Raw genomic sequence first — 19,679 nt, 5'->3', positions numbered from 1 at the left:
ATGCTAAGTATGATTTGTAATGTAACCTTATTACATAATGGCTTTCTGTGTAAGACAATAAAAATGAATCATTGTGGGGAATGTGAACAGCCCAATCGTTGTATTGCTAGGGACCATTTCAACATAATGTGTGGCTGTTTCCACCAGCCACACATTAAATAGTGACAGCTTACTTAATTAGCTTAGGACAGCAAAATGCATTTTCTTAAAATTACAATATTTTTTAAACTAATTGCAGAATATTACAGTATGGTTAGCTTTCCTTTTCACAAAAGTAATACACACACATTTTGGTTGTAAAATACCACAAGTTAGAATTTAAATACTGCATGTAGTTAGACCTCACCAACAACTTTGCAAGAATTTTTTTAAAAATCACAATGATATGTTTTTCTAGCTTGTTGGAGCCTGACTGCTTGCTTCCATTGTCACACAAACTAATTTCACAACTGATTTGAACAGCTTTCCAGTATCCATTGTTAAGATGCTAACTGAGCGCCCTCTGCTGGCCTCCCAACCACGTTCATGTTTTACAGGGCAATAATCATTTTCTACAAACATTAAGCTCAAATTTCCATTAGTATTAAATCAATTTAAGGTTACAGCAAGTTATATGGACAGGAAGATGGAAATACAAACTCGAAATAAGGAAAAAATAATTCCTGATAGCTGAACTGTAGTGTCATTGTGCTATGGCAATTCTATAGAGTAATATTGGATAGTTGGTTATGGCTAGAAAACAATGGGAATGGGTCATTTTCAAATTGGAACTAGTGGAGGGCATGTGCATGCGGTTCAATGGATTAAAATGTCCATCAATGACAAAGAAAGGACTAATTATGATGTACTATCTTTTTGATTATACAAAGCCAAAGAAGAATAGTAACTGGTAACTGGTTTATTATGGCAGATGTTTTGAAGTACAGTGAAACACTTTTGCATGCTTTCCCTACATTTCACAGCATGTAGTACAAAGTGCTTTGTAAATAACTGTAATCAGTAAAGACATGTGGGCAAGATAAGGGCAGCTGGAATATAACATGGAGAACTGCAAAGATATTGACTTGGTGTATTTTTTATTCCACCTTTAACTAAGTTTATTACATAATGCATTCTCATTCACAATCCATGAAGACAAAAACCAAAGTGTTTACAACAGCAAATGATCCACATGAACTTTTTTATGAGTGTGTACTGCACCTCTACTATTTCCCCATGACCTCTCGTTTCCTCTTCGACCTGCTATGGGTCTTAGTAAAATCTCAATTATGTGGACACTTGCAACTTGGGTGGTAATTTACCATAATCTAACTGCTTCCAAACTAGGCTGAACGAGAATCAGCTTTCATTGGTGTGTGTGAGGCTGGTGTTCTGTGCTCGGTGTCAGAGGTGAGAAGTCTGGGAGAGTATCTGTGCCGGGTGCGTCGGGCTGCAGCTCCTTAGGGACTGCGTTAGGGAACTGGAGATACAGCTCGATGACCTTCGTCTGGTCAGGGAGCGTGAGGAGGTGATAGATCGGAGCTATTTGCGGGTAGTCACACCAGGGCCTCGCGAGTACCACAGTGGCTGCCCACTTAACAATAAGTACTCCTGTTTGGGTGGGACAGCCTACCTGGGGGAAGCAACAGTGACCACGCCTCTGGCACAGAGTCTGACCCTGTGGCTCAGAAGGGTAGGGAAAGGAAGAAGATGGCAGCAGTAATAGGGGACTCTATAGTTAGGGGGCAGACAGGTGATTCTGTAGACACAGGAAAGAATGACGGATGGTAGTTTGCCTCCCAGGTACCAGGGTCTGGGAGGTTTCTGACTGCATCAGAAGTGGGAAGGAGTACAGCCAGAGTTGTGGTACATATTGGTACCAATGACATAGGTAAGAAAAGGGAGGAGGTCCTGAAAACAGACTACAGGGAGCTAGGAAGGAACTTGAGAAGCAGGACCTCAAAGGTAGTCATCTCGGCATTACTGCCTGTGCCATGGGATAGTGAGTATAGGAATAGAATGAGGCGGAGGATAAATGCATGGCTGAGAGATTGGAGCAGAGGGCAGGGATTTTGATTTCTGAATCTTTGGGACCTCTTTTGGGGCAGGTGTGACCTGTACAAAAAGGACAGGTTGCACTTGAATCCCAGGGGGACCAATATCCTGGCAAGGAGGTTTGCAAAGGCTGTTGGGGAGAGTTTAAACTAGAATTGCTGGGGAGTGGGAACCGAACTGAAGAGACAAAGGAAGGGGCTGTTGGCTCACAATTTGAGAAAGCTTGGAGACAGTGCGACAGGGAGGATAGGCAGGTGATAGAGAAGGGACGCGCTCAGACCGATGGTTTGGGATGTGTCTATTTTAATGTAAGGAGTATTATGAACAAGGCGGATGAGCTTAGAGCGTGGATCGGTACATGGAGCTATGATGTTGTGGCCTTTACAGAGACTTGGATGGCTTAGGAGCAGGAATGATTACTTTCAGAGCCAGGCTTTAGATTTTTCAGAAAGGACAGGGAGGGAGGCAAAAGAGGTGGGGGTGTGATACTGTTGATCAGAGATAGTGATACGGCTGCAGAAAAGGAGGAGGTCATGGAGGGATTGTCTACTGAGTCTCTGTGAGTGGAAGTTAGGAACAGGAGAGAGTCAATAACTCAACTGGGTGTTTTTTTTTATAGACCACCCAATAGTAACAGGGACATCAAGGAGCAGATAAGGAGTCAGATTCTGGAAAGGTGTAATAATAACAGGGTTGTCATGGTGGGAGATTTTAATTTCCCAAATATCAATTGGCATGTCCCTAGAGCAAGGGATTTAGATGGGGTGGAGTTTGTTAGGTGTGTTCAGGTAGGTTTCTTGACACAGTATGTAGGTAAGCCTACAAGAGAAGAGGCTGTACATGATCTGGTATTGTGAAATGAACCTGGTCAGGTGTCAGATCTCTCACTGGGAGAGCATTTTGGAGATAGTGATCACAATTCTATCTCCTTTACCATAGCATTGGAGAGGGATAGGAACATACAAGTTAGGAAAGTGTTTAATTGGAGTAGGGGGAAATATGAGGCTATCAGGCAGGAACTTGGTAGCATAAATTGCGAACAGATGTTCTCAGGGAAATATACAGAGGAAATGTGGCAAATGTTCAATGGATATTTGTGTTGGATTCTGCACAGGTATGTTCGAATGAGACAGGGAAAGGATGGTAGGGTACAGGAACTGTGGTGTACAAAGGCTGGTGTAAATCTAGTCAAGAAGAAAAGAAGAGCTAATGAAAGGTTCAAAAAACTAGGTTATGATAGAGATCTAGAAGATTATAAGGCTAGCAGGAAGGAGCTTAAGAATGAAATTATGAGAGCCAGAAGGGGCCATGAGAAGGCCTTAGCAGACAGGATTAAGAAAAACCCCAAAGCATTCTACAAATATAGGAAGAGCAGGGGGCTTAAGACTTGAGTGAATAGAATCAATCAAGTGTGACAGTGGAAAAGTGTATATGGAACCAGAGGAGATTGCAGAGGTACTTAAGTAATACTTTGCTTCAGTATTCACTATGAAAAAGGATCTTGGTGATTGTAGGGATGACTTGCAGCAGACTGAAAAGCTTGAGCATGTAGATATTAAGGAAGAGGATGTGCTGGAGCTTTTGGAAAGCATCAAGTTGGATAAGTCGCCGGAACCAGACGAAATGTACCCCAGACTACTGTGGGAGGCAAGGGAGGAGATTGCTGAGCCTCTGGTGATGATCTTTTCATCATCAATGAGGATGGGAGAGGTTCCAGAAGATTGGAGGGTTGCAGGTGTTGTTCTATTATTCAAGAAAGGGAGTAGAGATAGTCCAGGAAATTATAGGCCACTGAGTCTTACTTTAATGGTTGGTAAGTTGATGGAGAAGATCCTGAGAGGTAGGATTTATGAACATTTGAAGAGGCATAATACGATTAGGAATAGTCAGCATAGCTTTGTCAAAGGCAGGTCGTGCCTTATGAGCCTGATTGAATATTTTGAGAATGTGACTAAACAGATTGATGAAGGTAGAGCAGTAGATGTAATGTAAATGGATTTCAACAAGGCATTCGATAAGGTACCCCATGCAAGGCTTATTGAGAAAGTAAGGAGGTATGGGATCCAAGGGGACGTTGCTTTGTCCAGAATTGGCTTGCCCACAGAAGGCAAAGAATGGTTGTAGACAGGTCATATTCTGCATGCAGGTCTGTGACCAGTGGAGTGCCTCAGGGATTTGTTCTGGGACCCCTGCTCTTCATGATTTTTTATAAATGACTTGGATGAGGAAGTGGAGGAAAGGGTTAATAAATTTGCTGATGACACAAAGGTTGGGGGTGTTGTGGATAGTGTGGAGGGCTGTCAGAGGTTACGCTGGGACATTGATAGGATGCAAAAGTGAGCTGAGAAGTGGCTGAGAACTGAGAGTTTAACCCAGTTAAGTGTGAGGTGGTTCATTTTGGTAGGTCAAATACGATGGCAGAATATAGTATTAATGGCAAGACTCTTGGCAGTGTGGAGGATCAGAGGGATCTAGGGGTTTGAGTCCATAGGATACTCAAAGCTGCTGTGCAAGTTGATTCTGTGGTTAAGAAGGCATATGGTGCATTAGCCTTCATCAATCATGGGATTGAGTTTAGGAGCCGAGAGGTAATGTTGCAGCTATATAGGACCCTGGTCACACCCCACTTGGCCTACTGTGCTCAGTTCTGGTCGCCTCACTACAGGAGTGATGTGGAAACCATAGAAAAGGGTGCAGAGAAGATTTACAAGGATGTTGTCTAGATTGGGGAGTATTCCTTATGAAAACAGGTTGAGTGACCTCGGTCTTATTTTCTTGGAGCAATGAAGGATGAGAGATGACCTGATAGAGGTGTACAAGATGATAAGAGACATTTATCATGTGGATAGTCAGAGGCTTTTTCCCCGGGGCTGAAATGGCTAGCACGAGAGGACACAGTTTTAAGGTGCTTGGAAGTAGGTACAGAGGAGATTTCAGGGGTAGGGTTTTTTTTAATGTAGAGAGTGGTGAGTGCATGGGATGGGCTGCTGGCGACGGTGGTGGATGCAGATATGATAGGGTCTTTTAAGGAACTCCTGGATAGGTATATGGAGCTTAGAAAAACAGAGGGCTATGGGTAACCCTAGGTAATTTCTAAAGTAAGTACATGTTCAGCACAGCTTTGTGGGCCAAAGTGCTTGTATTGTGCTGTAGGTTTCCTAAGTTTCCTTTTCTGAAGAATGGTATTGTTCTTCAGTTTTGAAGAAAAGCTGCAATTCAATGCGTCATCGTGATGATTAATTAACCTTCTGTTTCTTCCAATCCTCCTTTGCCACTCCAGCTGGGCTTCCTGCTTCCCCACTTGAAGCTGGTAGTGAGAATTAAAATGTTGCCTTTACTCCTTTGCTCTTCATTAACTGCTCAAACCAGAACGACCTAAACACACAGACTTCTTCACAAAAGCAATGTAGGGCAAAAGTAGATCTTAATCATGAATTCTGTGGTGATACATGACCCCATATGTTCCTATTCTAACCACAATGACTGGCTAACAATTAATACTAAGAAGTTGTCTTCGTCTTTTTCTTCACGATGTATTGGCCCGCTGGTCTGGTTTTGCAGACCACGTCCATAACTAGAGTAATGCCTTAGGGGTGTGTGGAAGTTCTGTCATCCTGACGAAACGCATCTACTGGCTAGGTCTTTCCTAGCTTTGCCTATGCCAGCCACTATCATCATTTTCACTCTACCAGAGTTTCATGCATCAAGAATTTTCTCAATCTTCCTTTACAACTTTGTTGCTATCAGTACGCTGTTTTCCAATATTAATACACATAAAGTTCATGGTATCCACGATGGAGAAGTTAAACGTCTCTATTGAGGCCAGCATTTAAATTAATCTATCCACTCACCTCCAAAAAAAATTCTGGCAGAACTCCCAACTATTTCCAATCCTGTAACGGGAACTGCCTCCTACTCCCATCAGCGTGGAAACTTCTCTTTCTGGTTTCATACGGTACCTTCCCGGAGCAGAGCCTCATCAAGATATTTTGCTTGTGCGCTCTATTTAGAAGGTCAAAGCCACAGTGCAATAGGTGTCGGATGCTGATGCTTGTACTCATCCAAAGTATCTTTGGAAGTCAAGAATGAGGCATAAAACTTGTTGCTAACAGCTATTTTATTAATGTTACAGGAGCAAAGAAACAGCCTCGGGAGAACAAAGAAAAAAAGAACAGACTAATAAGTAATTGTGATCTTCTCATACTCAGACTAGAGATAACAAAATTCCACTGACAACAATTAAAAAATAGATTAGCCAGATTCAAGTAGTGTGATACCTGCTACTGAAGGCAATATTTCTCAAAATTACTGAAGCCACTGCACCACTATTACTTGAAAATAAATAGGTGTTTGTATATATGTAACTATTGTACATGCAGTTTAACTACAAGAAAAATAACAATTCTACACCCTAATCAAACACAGGAAAATGTCCACCTCTGCATCTGTGATACCTTGATCATGATTGTAAAATACTGTGGTGCTGATGTTCATGGCATTGATACTGCGTGTAAATATGAACTTGGGAATAATACTATGCTTAGGTTCATGTTCAGAATTCCTAGTAAAGGCTTGTGGTCAGTAGCTAGTGTAAACCGAGAAGATTTGGGAAAACCATAATTTGCAAAAGGAATGTCAATACCATCTTCACCATCTGGGCATAACTTCATTCACTTGTGACCAATTACCATTCACTTCAAGTGATTGGCACACTGTCCATGATAAAGCTAATCACTAGCACATGGATAGAAGCATTGCAAGTATTTGTGTACAGCTTCATTTTCAAAAATTGCTGTCATCACTCAGTACAAAGAACAAATTCAATATTAACGCAGAATTTTTATTGTGCGAACTTGACTGGAAGTATGTCCAGTTCTTGGGGGGGGGGGGGGGCAATGCTTCAGGATTACAGTTAAGGCGTTATCAAGGATCACAGCTCCATCTACAACTTTAATGTGTGTACAGTAAATAGAACTGAATCTTCTACAAGGCTGAAAGCCATACAGGAATGAACAGAGCCTGATCACTCAAGTGCGAGAATAAAACATAATTTACAATAGATGGTACTGTTGTAACACCAGACTACCAATGCTGACTTTGTTTATCCGTAAAGTACCAGCAGCTGTGTGTGGAATTCAGTGCATCTCTTTCATAACTTTTTGCAGCTTAGGAGGCCTGTTGAAGCATGTCTGAATACGGAATTCCTGAAATTGCCAGCAATTCTCTAAAGGTTCCTGGCATTGAGCAGCAGAGGGTCAATTTGCTGCAGTTTTATGATGGTTGTAATGATATATATAGTGTATGTTGGATGATGTTTTTTTTGGGGGATGGGGAAATTACTGGTAGTGGTACCTGCTACCTTCATCCTGTGTGACAGAGGTTGGGAAGATACTGCTGGCAACACACAGTAGAAAATGTAATTTTAATTCAGCTGCAGGAATCCCTGCCCTTCTTAAACCCCTTCCTTATAACTGCTGCATCACCCATTGGTCAAAGATAGACAGACATTCCTACCTGCTATAGCCTCATCTTCAACCATTGTTTGCACCTCATCAGATCACCATGAGCCTACAGTCACAAAGGTAGACAACTTCTACCAAGTAGTATTGCCTCACTAAATCTGGACACTCTTTAATCCCTCACCTATATTATCACTTTATTCCAATTAGACCGCCCATCAGACCTTGTTAACTTCAGTTGTCAGTAACCTAGCCTGTGCCCATCCTGGTCACTGATGAGTTAAGCTGACTACTGTGAAGTTTCGAACAATTCTTTGTCCAAATCTCTTCATATCTTTAGCTCCATCACTATCATCGCTATGTACATCCCTACTGCCAAAGCTTTTCCTTTCCAATTTACAAAACCCTCAGAAGTCACTGGGAATGGATAACGCTACGAAACTTGTAATATTTCATAGAGCTACCAGTAAGCAAAGAAGGGATGTAGCCTTTTTCATTTGGGAAGATGCAAGTAGTATTTAGAGATGATATTATTGGAGGATTGTCCAAAAAGGCTGTATGGGTAGAACGTAGAAACAAGGGGTCACTGTATTGGAGATGTATTATTGACCTGCAATTGTCAGCAGCGACTTGAGAAACAGGTGGATAGAGACATTGCTCATAGTTGTAAGAACACTAGGGTTGAATTTGTTATTTCTCTACTATTGACTGGGCCATCCAGAATGTTAAGGGTACTAAATACGGTGGATTTTGTGAAATGAGTCCAGGCATGTTTCCCTGAGTCAATATATAGACAGCCTTACTTGGGAGGTGTAATACTGGGGGACCAAGGTAGAGCAAGTAACCGTCATTTTGAAAATAAACTTGTTATTTTCAGTTATTTGGGAAGTATGAGTGTGAGGGCAGCTTGTTGTTCTCGGTGTCGGATGTGGGAGGTCCTGGAGTCTCCGAGCCTCCCGGACGTCCACATCTGCACCAGGTGCACCGAACTGCAGCTCCTGAGGGACCGAATTAGGGAACTGGAGCTGCAGCTCGATGACCTTCGCCTGGTCAGGGAGAGTGAGGAGGTGATTGAGAGGAGTTACAGGCAGGTGGTCACTCCGGGGCCACGGGAGGCAGATAGGTGGGTCACGGTCAGGAAGGGGAAGAGGCAGGTACTAGAGAGTACCCCAGTGGCTGTACCCTTTGACAATAAGTACTCATGTTTGAGTACTGTTGGGGGGGACAGCCTTCCTGGTGGAAGTGACAGTGGCCGGGCCTCCAGCACAGAGGACGGCCCTGTAGCTCAGAAGGGTAGGGATAGAAGAAAGAGGACCATAGTAATAGGGGACTCAATAGTCAGGGGTTCAGACAGGCGGTTCTGTGGAGGTGATCGGGAGTCCCGGATGGTAATTTGCCTCCCTGGTGCCAGGGTTCGGGACGTTTCTGATCGCGTCCAAGATATCCTGAAGTGGGAAGGTGAGGAGCCAGAGGTCGTGGTACATGTAGGTACCAATGACATAGGTAGGAAAGGGGAAGAGGTCCTGAAACGAGAGTATAGGGAGTTAGGAAGGCAGTTAAGAAGAAGGACCGCAAAGATAGTAATCTCGGGATTACTGCCTATGCCACGCGACAGTGAGAGTAGGAATAGAATTAGGTGGAGGATGAATGTGTGGCTGTGGGATTGGAGCAGGGGGCAGGGATTCAAGTTCCTGGATCATTGGGACCTATTCTGGGGCAGGCGTGACCTGTTCAAGAAGGACGGGTTACACTTGAATCCTGGGGGGACCAATATCCTAGCGGGGAGGTTTGCTAGGACTACAGGGCAGACTTTAAACTAGTAAGATGGGGGGGGCGGGAATCAATTTGAGGAAACTGTGGGAGAGGAGGTTAGTTCACCAGTAGAGCAAGTAAATAGACAGTGTGTGAGGGAGGAAAGGCAGGTGATGGAGAAGGGATGCGCTCAGCCCGAAGATGTAGGGGAGAAGAAAGAAAAGGATAATAAATTTGAATGCATTGTTAGGGATGAAAAGAGAGGAGGAGGTGGAGAGTATCTTAAATGTATCTATTTTAATGCTAGGAGCATTGTAAGAAAGGTGGATGAGCTTAAAGCATGGATTGATACCTGGAATTATGATGTTGTAGCTATTAGTGAAACATGGTTGCAGGAAGGGTGTGATTGGCAATTAAATATTCCTGGATTTAGTTGCTTCAGGTGTGATAGAGTAGGAGGGGCCAGAGGAGGAGGTGTTGCATTGCTTGTCCGAGAAAATCTTATGGCGGTGCTTTGGAAGGATAGATTAGAGAGCTCCTCTAGGGAGACTATTTGGGTGGAATTGAGGAATGGGAAAGGTGTAGTAACACTGATAGGAGTGTTTTATAGACCTAATGGGGAGCGTGAGTTGGAAGAGCAAATGTGTAAGGAGATAGCAGATATTTGTAGTAAACACAAGGTGGTGATTGTGGGAGATTTTAATTTTCCACATGTAGACTGGGAAGCTCATTCTGTAAAAGGGCTGGATGGTTTAGAGTTTGTGAAATGTGTGCAGGATAGTTTTTTGCAACAATACATAGAAGTACCGACTAGAGATGGGGCAGTGTTGGATCTCCTGTTAGGGAATGCGATAGGTCAGCTGACAGATGTATGTGTTGGGGAGCACTTCGGGTCCAGTGACCACAATAGCATTAGCTTCAATATAATTATGGAGAAGGACAGGACAGGACCTAGAGTTGAGATTTTTGATTGGAGAAAGGCTAACTTTGAGGAGATGCGAAGGGATTTAAAGAGAGTGGATTGGGTCAAGTTGTTTTATGGGAAGGATGTAATAGAGAAATGGAGGTCATTTAAGGGTGAAATTATGAGGGTACAGAATCTTTATGTTCCTGTTAGGTTGAAAGGAAAGGTTAAAGGTTTGAAAGCACCATGGTTTTCAAGGGATATTAGAAATTTGGTTCGGAAAAAGAGGGATGTCTACAATAAATATAGGCTGCATGGAGTTAAGGAATTGCTCGAGGAATATAAAGAATGTAAAAGGAATCTTAAGAAAGAGATTAGAAAAGCTAAAAGAAGATACGAGGTTGGTTTGGCAAATAAGGTGAAAGTAAATCCGAAAGGTTTCTACAGTTATATTAAAAGCAAGAGGATAGTGAGGGATAAAATTGGCCCCTTAGAGAATCAGAGTGGTCAGCTATTTGTGGAGCTGAGGGAGATGGGTGAGATTTTGAACGATTTCTTCTCTTCAGTATTCACTAAGGAGAAGGATATTGAATTGTGTAAGGTGTGGGAAACAAGTAAGGAAGTTATGGAACCTATGACAATTAAAGAGGTGGAAGTACTGGCGCTTTTAAGAAATTTAAAAGTGGATAAATCTCCGGATCCTGACAGGATATTCCCCAGGATCTTGAGGGAAGTTTGTGTAGAGATAGCAGGAGCTCTGACGGAGATCTTTAAGATGTCATTAGAAACGGGGATTGTGCCGGAGGATTGGCGTATTGCTCATGTGGTTCCATTGTTTAAAAAGGGTTCTAGAAGTAAGCCTAGCAATTATAGACCTGTCAGTTTGACATCAGTGGTGGGTAAATTAAAAGAAAGTATTCTTAGAGATAGTATTAATAATTATCTAGATAGACGGGATCTGATTAGAAGTAGCCAGCATGGCTTTGTGTGTGGTAGGTCATGTTTGACAAACCTTATTGAATTTTTTGAAGAAGTTACGAGGAATGTTGACGAGGGTAAGGCAGTGGATGTAGTCTATGGACTTCAGCAAAGCCTTTGACAAAGTTCCACATGGAAGGTTAGTTAAGAAGGTTCAGTCGTTAGGTATTAATGCTGGAGTAATAAAATGGATTCAACAGTGGCTAGATGGGAGATGCCGGAGAGTAGAGATGGATAATTGTTTATCAGGATGGAGGCCGGTGACTAGCGGGGTGCCTCAGGGATCTGTTTTGGGCCCAGTGTTGTTTGTAATATACATAAGTGATCTGGATGATGGGGTGGTAAATTGGATTAGTAAGTATGCCAATGATACTAAGGTAGGAGGTGTTGTGGATAATGAGGTGGGTTTTCAAAGCTTGCAAGGAGATTTATGCCGGTTAGAAGAATGGGCTGAACGTTGGCAGATGAAGTTTAATGCTGAGAAGTGTGAGGTTCTACATTTTGGCAGGAATAATCCAAATAGAACATACAGGGTAAATGGTAGGGCATTGAGGAATGCAGTGGAACAGAGAGATCTAGGAATAACAGTGCATAGTTCCCTGAAGGTGGAGTCTCATGTAGATAGGGTGGTGAAGGCGGCTTTTGGAACGCTGGCCTTTATAAATCAAAGCATTGAGTACAGAAGTTGGGATGTAATGTTAAAATTGTACAAGGCATTGGTAAGGCCAAATTTGGAATATTGTGTACAGTTCTGGTCACCGAATTATAGGAAAGATATCAATAAATTAGAGAGAGTGCAGAGACGATTTACTAGGATGTTACCTGGGTTTCAGCACTTAAGTTACAGAGAAAGGTTGAACAAGTTAGGTCTCTATTCATTGGAGCGTAGAAGGCTGAGGGGGGATTTGATCGAGGTATTTAAAATTTTGAGAGGGATAGAGTTGACGTGAATAGGCTGTTTCCATTGAGAGTAGGGGAGATTCAAATGAGAGGGCATGATTTGAGAGTTAGGGGGCAGAAGTTTAAGGGAAACACGAGGGGGTATTTCTTTACTCAGAGAGTGATAGCTGTGTGGAATGAGCTTCCTGTAGAAGTAGTAGAGGCCAATTCAGTTGTGTCATTTAAGGTAAAATTGGATAGGTATATGGACAGGAAAGGAGTGGAAGGTTATGGGCTGAGTGCGGGTAGGTGGGACTAGGTGAGATTAAGAGTTCGGCACGGACTAGGAGGGCTGAGATGGCCTGTTTCCGTGCTGTGATTGTTATATGGTTATATGGTCAAGGCTCACCTTGGCTCTAGTGACAACAATTCTGTTAGTTTTAAAACAGTAGTGGAAAAGGATAGGTTACATCCACAAGTTAGGGTCCTAAACTGGAGCAGGATTAATTTGGAGGGAATTGGGATCATGAGAACATAAGACACAAGAGAACAATTTGCTATTCATGAGTTTGCTCTGCTATTCGAACATGGCTGATCAGAGAAGGTTCACGAGGAATGTGAGGATATTGTATTAGGAGTGTTTGATGGCTCTAGGCCTGTACTCGCTGTAATTTAGAAGAATGGTGTGTGGGGGGGGGGGGAACTCAATGAAACCTATCAAATGTTGAAAGGCCTAGATAGAGTGGATGTGGTGAGGATGTTTCCTGTAGTGGAAGAGTCTAGGACCAGAGGGCACACCCTCAGAAAAGAGGGGAGTCCATTTAGAACAGAGATGAGGAGGGATTTCTTTCACCAGCAGGTGGTGAATCTGGGGGATTCATTGCCACGGACTATTGTCAAAGCCAAGCTCATGTAACTTGACTATTGTCAAGCTCATGTAAAGTGAAGGCTGATAAATTCTTGATTTGTAAGGGTTTCAGAGGTTACGGGAGAAGATGGAAGAATGGGGTTTTGAATGATAATATATCAGCTAAAAAGGAATTGCAGAGTCTACTCAATGGGCTGATTAGCCCGATTTGGCTCCTATACCATATGGTGTTAAATGGGGCCCAAAATTTCTCACAATACTCCAAACGTGGTCTGACTAATGCCTTACAAAGCCTCAGCCATAGGCTTGCAGGATATGGCAGAGGTGGACGAGATGAGCCTGCTTGAAGGGGAAGAAACAAACAAGGCAGGCTTTTAAAAAAATGTGATAGCAAGCATCCAGGAGCAGTATGTTTTTGTTAAGGTGAAAGGTAAGCCTAGCAAGTTTAGGGGACTTGGGCTGACGATATTGAGGCAAAGGTAAAGAAAAAGGAGGAAGCATAGACTGATGGATTCACTCTTCAACCCAATGACTAGAAGAGGGAAATCAGGAAGGGAAAGAGAGGGTCCGAGATGGATCTGGTAGGCAAGGTTAAGGCAAATCCCAAGAGGTTCTATAGATATATGAAAAGGGTGGCTCGGGACTGAGAAAGTCCCCTTCAAGTACAGCAGGGTTGTCAATGTCTTGAGCCGCAGGAGATGGGTGGGATTTTTAAATGGACATCTCTCCTCAGTGTTTACTCAGAGTATCATGATTGCTCAAGTAGTAAGGGAAACAGGTGGCGATATTTTGGAGAACATTCATATTACCAGAGAAGAGGTGTTTACATTGCAGTAAAGTGGATAAAACCCTAGGCCTTGACCAAGTGCTTTCTTGGAATTTGTGGGAGGGTAGAGAGGAAATAGCTGAGGCACATGCAGAGATGTTTGTTTCATTGTTAGCCGCTGGTGAAGTTTCCGAAGACTGAACTATGGCTAATGTCATTTAAGAAGGGGAGCTAGGACACGCTAGAGAACTGCAAGCCCATCAATAGTGGGGAAGTTTATGGGAAGAATTGTAAGGGACAGATTCTACCAGCATTTAAATAGACAGTCTGAATAGGAGTGAGCATGGCTTTATGCATGGATAGTCACGTTTGATGACCCTTTTGAGTTTTGAATTAACCAACAAGGTAGATGAGTGTAGGGCAATGGCAGTTGTCTATTTGGAATCTAGCAAGACCCTTACAAGATCCCACATTGTAGACTGGCATTCCCATGGAATACTGGGAGAGAAATTTTGCTGGATTTAAAATTAGCCTGGAGGTAGGAAACTGTGCTGGGTGAAGGTTTCTCAGATGGAGGCTGATGATTAGTGGTATGCTCTACCCTTGTTATTTGTACAAATTATTTGGATGTAAGTGCACAAGGATTGATCAGGAAATTTGTGGATGATACAAAGTTAGGTTTGTTGATAGGGAAGATTAGCCGAGATTACAGGGGGATCTTGTCCAAGTTGATAAGTGGCAAATGGATTTCAACATACATGTGTAAGGTGATGTATTTTGAAAAGTCAAAACAGTAGGACTTGTCCTAGAAATGATAGGTCACTAAGGAGAGTAATGGAACAGAGGGACTTGCAAATACAAGTATATAGTTCACTGAAAGTGTCACCACAGGTAGATAGGGTGGTGAGAAAGATATTTAGCATGTTGACCTTCATCAGTCAGGGTTGAGTGTCGGTGTTGGGACATTATGCTGCAATTGCACAAGATGATGGCGAGGCTGCACTTGGAGTACTGCATACAGTTTTGGTCACCCTGCCTATAGGAAAACGTGGTTAAATTAGGAGTTCCAAAAAGATTTACTTTGATGTTGCCAGGACTAGAGAGCCTGATTTATAGGGAGAAATTGGCCTGACCGGATCTTTATTCCTTGGAACATGGGAGAGTGAGGGGTAACCTCACTGGAATGTTTAAAATTATAAGATCATTGTCTTTTTCCCCCAGGTAGGGAAGTCCAAAATTAAGGGTTATAAGTGAAATTGGACCAAAGGGGCAATTTTTTCCACACAGGCGATGAGTATGGATCACGTTGCCAGAAGTGGTTAAGACAGATACAACACTATCATTTAAGAAACACTTGGGTAGGTACATGGAAGGGTGGAGCTTAGAGGAATATGAGCCAAATGCAGGAAATCAAGACCAATTGGGTGGGTCTAACGGCCTGTATCCATGCTGTATGCTGCCTGACTTTAGTAGATATGTCATGTAGATAATTTTCAAAATTAAAATCTTTGGTGGAACAAAAAGATTTGCATCCAGAGAACATGCATTTGAGAGAAGTTCTGGGCAGAGTTGTTTGACAGGAGTAACTGAGAAAAGGACCTTTCCTTTTAAGAGAAAGGTAGAAATGGATTATTTAGGATAATAGGGATTGTTTTAGTAAAAAGAATGCTTTATTTTTCAATCCATAAAAGTGTTAATAGCTGGATCCATCCACATTTCTTGATAAATATGCCTCTTTTACATTAAATCATCATTGATATAAAGATCAAGTTATCACAGTATTCACTATTTCATTTGCTGCAAGCCAACTTACATAAATTTGTTGAATTTCAGTTTTATTGCTCTTCTTCCCCTTTGCTCTAGAGGGCGATGGTGCACCTAAAAACATTTGTTAAAATGTGATGCATGCCACTTCAAATCGTGATTTGCTACATTCAGGCAAGTTGTAAATACAATTGCTTCATGAAAGTCATGGGCTTGAGCTTTAGCAAGTACTTGCTAGAGAGACAAAGCTAAAACTTCATCTGCAATGACAACTAGCAAATCTAAAGTAATTATATTGAACATCACCTTTTAAGCTCAAGATGCTCTTTCAAAGAAAAAAAATCATATTTAGCTTTGAAGCCAAGTAGTCTATTTCATAACCAAATTTGAGGGAAAAGGGCTAGCTGTCTATCTGACCATCCACTGTCAAGTTCAACACTGGATGACTGCAGTGTCTGTTGCTACAGCCTGGGTCGTCTTGTTTTAAAATCTAGGATAGAATATTTGGTGTGGAATCCAGCCATACATCCCAACTGGACAACTTATGTCTCCTTTCATCAGTCCTTCCTCATTCAAATCTATCAGTGTAACCGTCTATTCCCTTTATCCTTCTGTAGTCTTCTCTTTAATGTAGCTCCACCAGTTGATCAACCACTTCTACACTGGGGAATTACACATCTCACTCCCAGTGAAGAGGTTTCTTTTGAATTCCTTGTGAACTTTCTAAATACCAGCCAATCAAAATCTACTTAGAAGGCCTTCACGAGATTACCCTCGAATCGATTCTCAGCAGGAAGGGGGCCCCAAACATTTAGATGGGTGGTACAGCGCACGTCGCATAGAGACACTGCCTCAATTCTCCTGTGACCTAGGGTCAATCCTCATGTCTGTGGGCTCCAAGTGATTTCCTCCTACATCCCTGTTGGCATGTTAATTGACCACAATAAACTGCTCCATCGTAGCCCGCCTGCTCTCACCATATTCCCATCAGAAGGGTTGATGGGAAAATGGTTAAGAGTAGGCAGGACTATGATGGTGCTTAGCAGCAGCTCCTTTCAGCTCATCTGCAGAACGTTTAATTTCTACCTCTAATGTCTCTTTTTCCCCCCCTTTTCTGGGTGAACAGGGTCCTGATGGAAAACCTGACCTGGAGTTATGCTCAGACCGTTTCTTTGCGGTGGTAGGACCCAGTCCCAGGGGCTCACGACTGGCTGCTTTTCGAAGTTCCAAGGATGTGCCTTCGGGGTTCCTGCAGCCGAGCTGGTTCTATGTGGGTGCCGCCGACTGAAATGTCGCAGAAGAAACGGGAACATTGGGAATAGTAGATCTCCCTCATTGGTGGGAGAGAGTTTGTTGCTGACTCGAGTCGGGAGAACTCGGATAAAAAGTGATGCGACAGACTTTACCATCGCAAATCAGCCAGTTGTTTTGTTACGTTTCCTCTCTCACTGTGAAAGGCAAGTATCTCTCTTTCCCTTTATTAGGAAGAGGGAGAGCCTGTGGTATGTGGAATTGTCGGGTGAGTAATTAGATTTTGTTCTCCGTATCATTGTCATTTTTGGGAGTTTTGCTTTTGCTTGCTTGGTAGGTGGAGGGTGCTGATGCCTTTTTTTGCTGGGGGGGGGCGCTGTTTTGCCGCTGCTCGTGCGCGGAAGGTTCAAACGTTTTTACCGCCACTCATCTTTTGGAGCGCTCTTCTGGTTTTGTGGATCTCTGTGAAGAACAAGAATTCTTCCATGGTTTTATCAAGTTCTTTAATGTCACCTTTATCATGCATCACAGAAACATGCTCTTTAGCTCACAATATCCATGCTTCTCTTTTTGTTCATCTAAACCAATCTCATGGGCTGTGGTAAAACTGTATTCTTCTCTACCTTGTAGCTTTTATCCCCAGTTATCAGAAGTTATACTTCAAAATTCAGTACAAATAGAAAGTAGATTTTAATTATGGAATTTAAAATGAGCTTGTGATACTATTTGTTTCAAGTCAAAAAGAATGACATTACAAAAAGTACTTGATTCAATATATCAATTTTTCAATTTAATTTTGAAAGAAGAACTTTGTTGTAGTACAGTATTATTAGGAGGGAAAACTTTAGTGGACAATAACCAGATGAGATTTTATTACAAACACAAGAGATTCTACAGATGTTGGGTATCTTGACCACCACCACACACAGTGCTGGAGAAACTCAGCAAGTCAAGCAGCATCTATGGAGGGGAATAAATAGTTGACAATTGGGACTGAGATGAAGGGTCTCAGTCTCAATCATCCACTGTTTATTCCCCATCCATAGATGCTGCCTGACTTGCTGAGTTTCTCCAGCACTTTGTGTGTTGCTTGAGATTTTATTAGGCATTCATAAACTCAGTTTGTAAGATTATAAGACACAGGAGCAGAATCAGGCCATTCAGCCCATCGAGTCTGCTCTACCATTCCATCATGGCTTATCCCAGATCCCATTCAACCCCATAAACCTGCCTTCTCACTATATCCTTTGATGCCCTGACCAATCAGGAAATCACCAACATCCACCTTAAATATATGCACGGACTTGACCTCCACCACAGTCTGTGGCAGAGCATTCCACAGATTCACTCCTCTCTGGCTAAAGGGTCACCTCTCAATTTTGACACTGTCCCCTTTAGTTTGGGATACACCCAGATACACCCATCAGAGTAAACAACCTCTCCTCATCCACCCGATCTAGCCCTTTCAACATTTGGTGAGTTTCAATGAGATCCACACCCACCCACCCACCCCCCCCCCCCCCGCCCCGCACATTCTTCTAAATTCCAGTGACCACAGGCCCAAAGCTGCCAAATACTTCCTCGTATGTTAACCCCTTCATTCCGGGAATTATCCTCATGAACCTCCTCTGGACTCTCTCCAATGACGACACATCCTTTCATGAGATATGGGGCACAAAACTGGTGACAATACTCCAAGGTGGCCTGACTAGTGTCTTATAAAGCCACAGCATCATCTCCTTACTTTTACATTCTATTCCCCTTGAAATACATGCCTACGTTGCATTTGCCTTCTTTACCACAGACTCAACCTGTAAATTAACTTTCTGGGAATCTTACAGAGACTGCCAAGTCTCTGATGTTTGAATTTTCTCCCCATTTAGATGACAGTCCACGGTATTGTTCCTTTACCAAAATGCATCATACATTCCCAACACTGTTGCCCATTCTTCCAATTTATCCAAGTCTTGCTGCAATCACATTGCTTCCTCGGCACTACCTCCCCCTCCACCTATCTTTGTATCCTCCACAAACTTTGCCACAAAACCATCAATTCCATTATCTAAATCACTGACAAACAATGTGAAATGTAGCAGTACCAATACTGACCCCTGAGGAACACCATTAGTCACTGGCAGCCAATCAGAAAAGGCCCCTTTTATTCCCACTCACTGCCTCCTGCCTGTCAGCCATTCCGCTATCTACGCCAGTATCTTTCCTGTGATGCCAGGGGATTTTATCTTGTTAAGCAGCCTCGCATGTGGCACCTTACCAAACACCTTCTGAAAATCCAAGTAAATGACATCCACTGCCACTCGTTTGTCCACCCTTGTTATTTCCTTGAAGAACAGATTTGTCAGGCAAAATTTCCCTTTATAGAAACCATGCTGATTTTGACTTATTCTATCATTAGTCTCCAAGTATCTCCAAACCTCATCCTTAATAAATGACTCCAAGACTTTCCCAATCACTGAGGTTAGACAAACTGGCCTATAATTTACTTTCTTTCGCCTTCACCCCCCCCCCCCCCCTTAAAGAGTGGAATGACATTTGCAACCTTCCAGTCCTCAGGGGACCACGCCAGAATCAAGTGATTCTTGAAAGATCACGACCAATGCATACGTTATTTCTTCAGCAACCTCTTTCAGTATTCTGGGATGTAGTCCATCTGGCCTAGGTGACATATTCACCTTAAGACCTTTGAGTTTGCCTGGCACTTTTTCCTTTTTATAGCAATGGCACTCACTCCTGCTCCCGGATACTCAGTGACCTCTGGCACATTGCTAGTGTCTTCCACACTGAAGACAAATGGAAAGTACAATTTAATTTCATCTACCATTTCTTTGTCTCCCATTACCTCACCAGCATCATTTTCCAGTGCTCCAATATCAACTCTTACTTCCTTTTTTATTCTTTATACAACTGAAAAAAATTAGCACCCTACTTTATATTACTAGCTAGCCATTCATTTCCACCTTCTCAAAGCTTTTTAGGTTGCCTTTTGGTTGATTGCAAAAGCTTCCC

This window comes from Hypanus sabinus, chromosome 3, assembly GCF_030144855.1.
Source record: "Hypanus sabinus isolate sHypSab1 chromosome 3, sHypSab1.hap1, whole genome shotgun sequence".
Taxonomy (NCBI): domain Eukaryota; kingdom Metazoa; phylum Chordata; class Chondrichthyes; order Myliobatiformes; family Dasyatidae; genus Hypanus; species Hypanus sabinus.
This window is presented reverse-complemented; position numbering follows the sequence as displayed.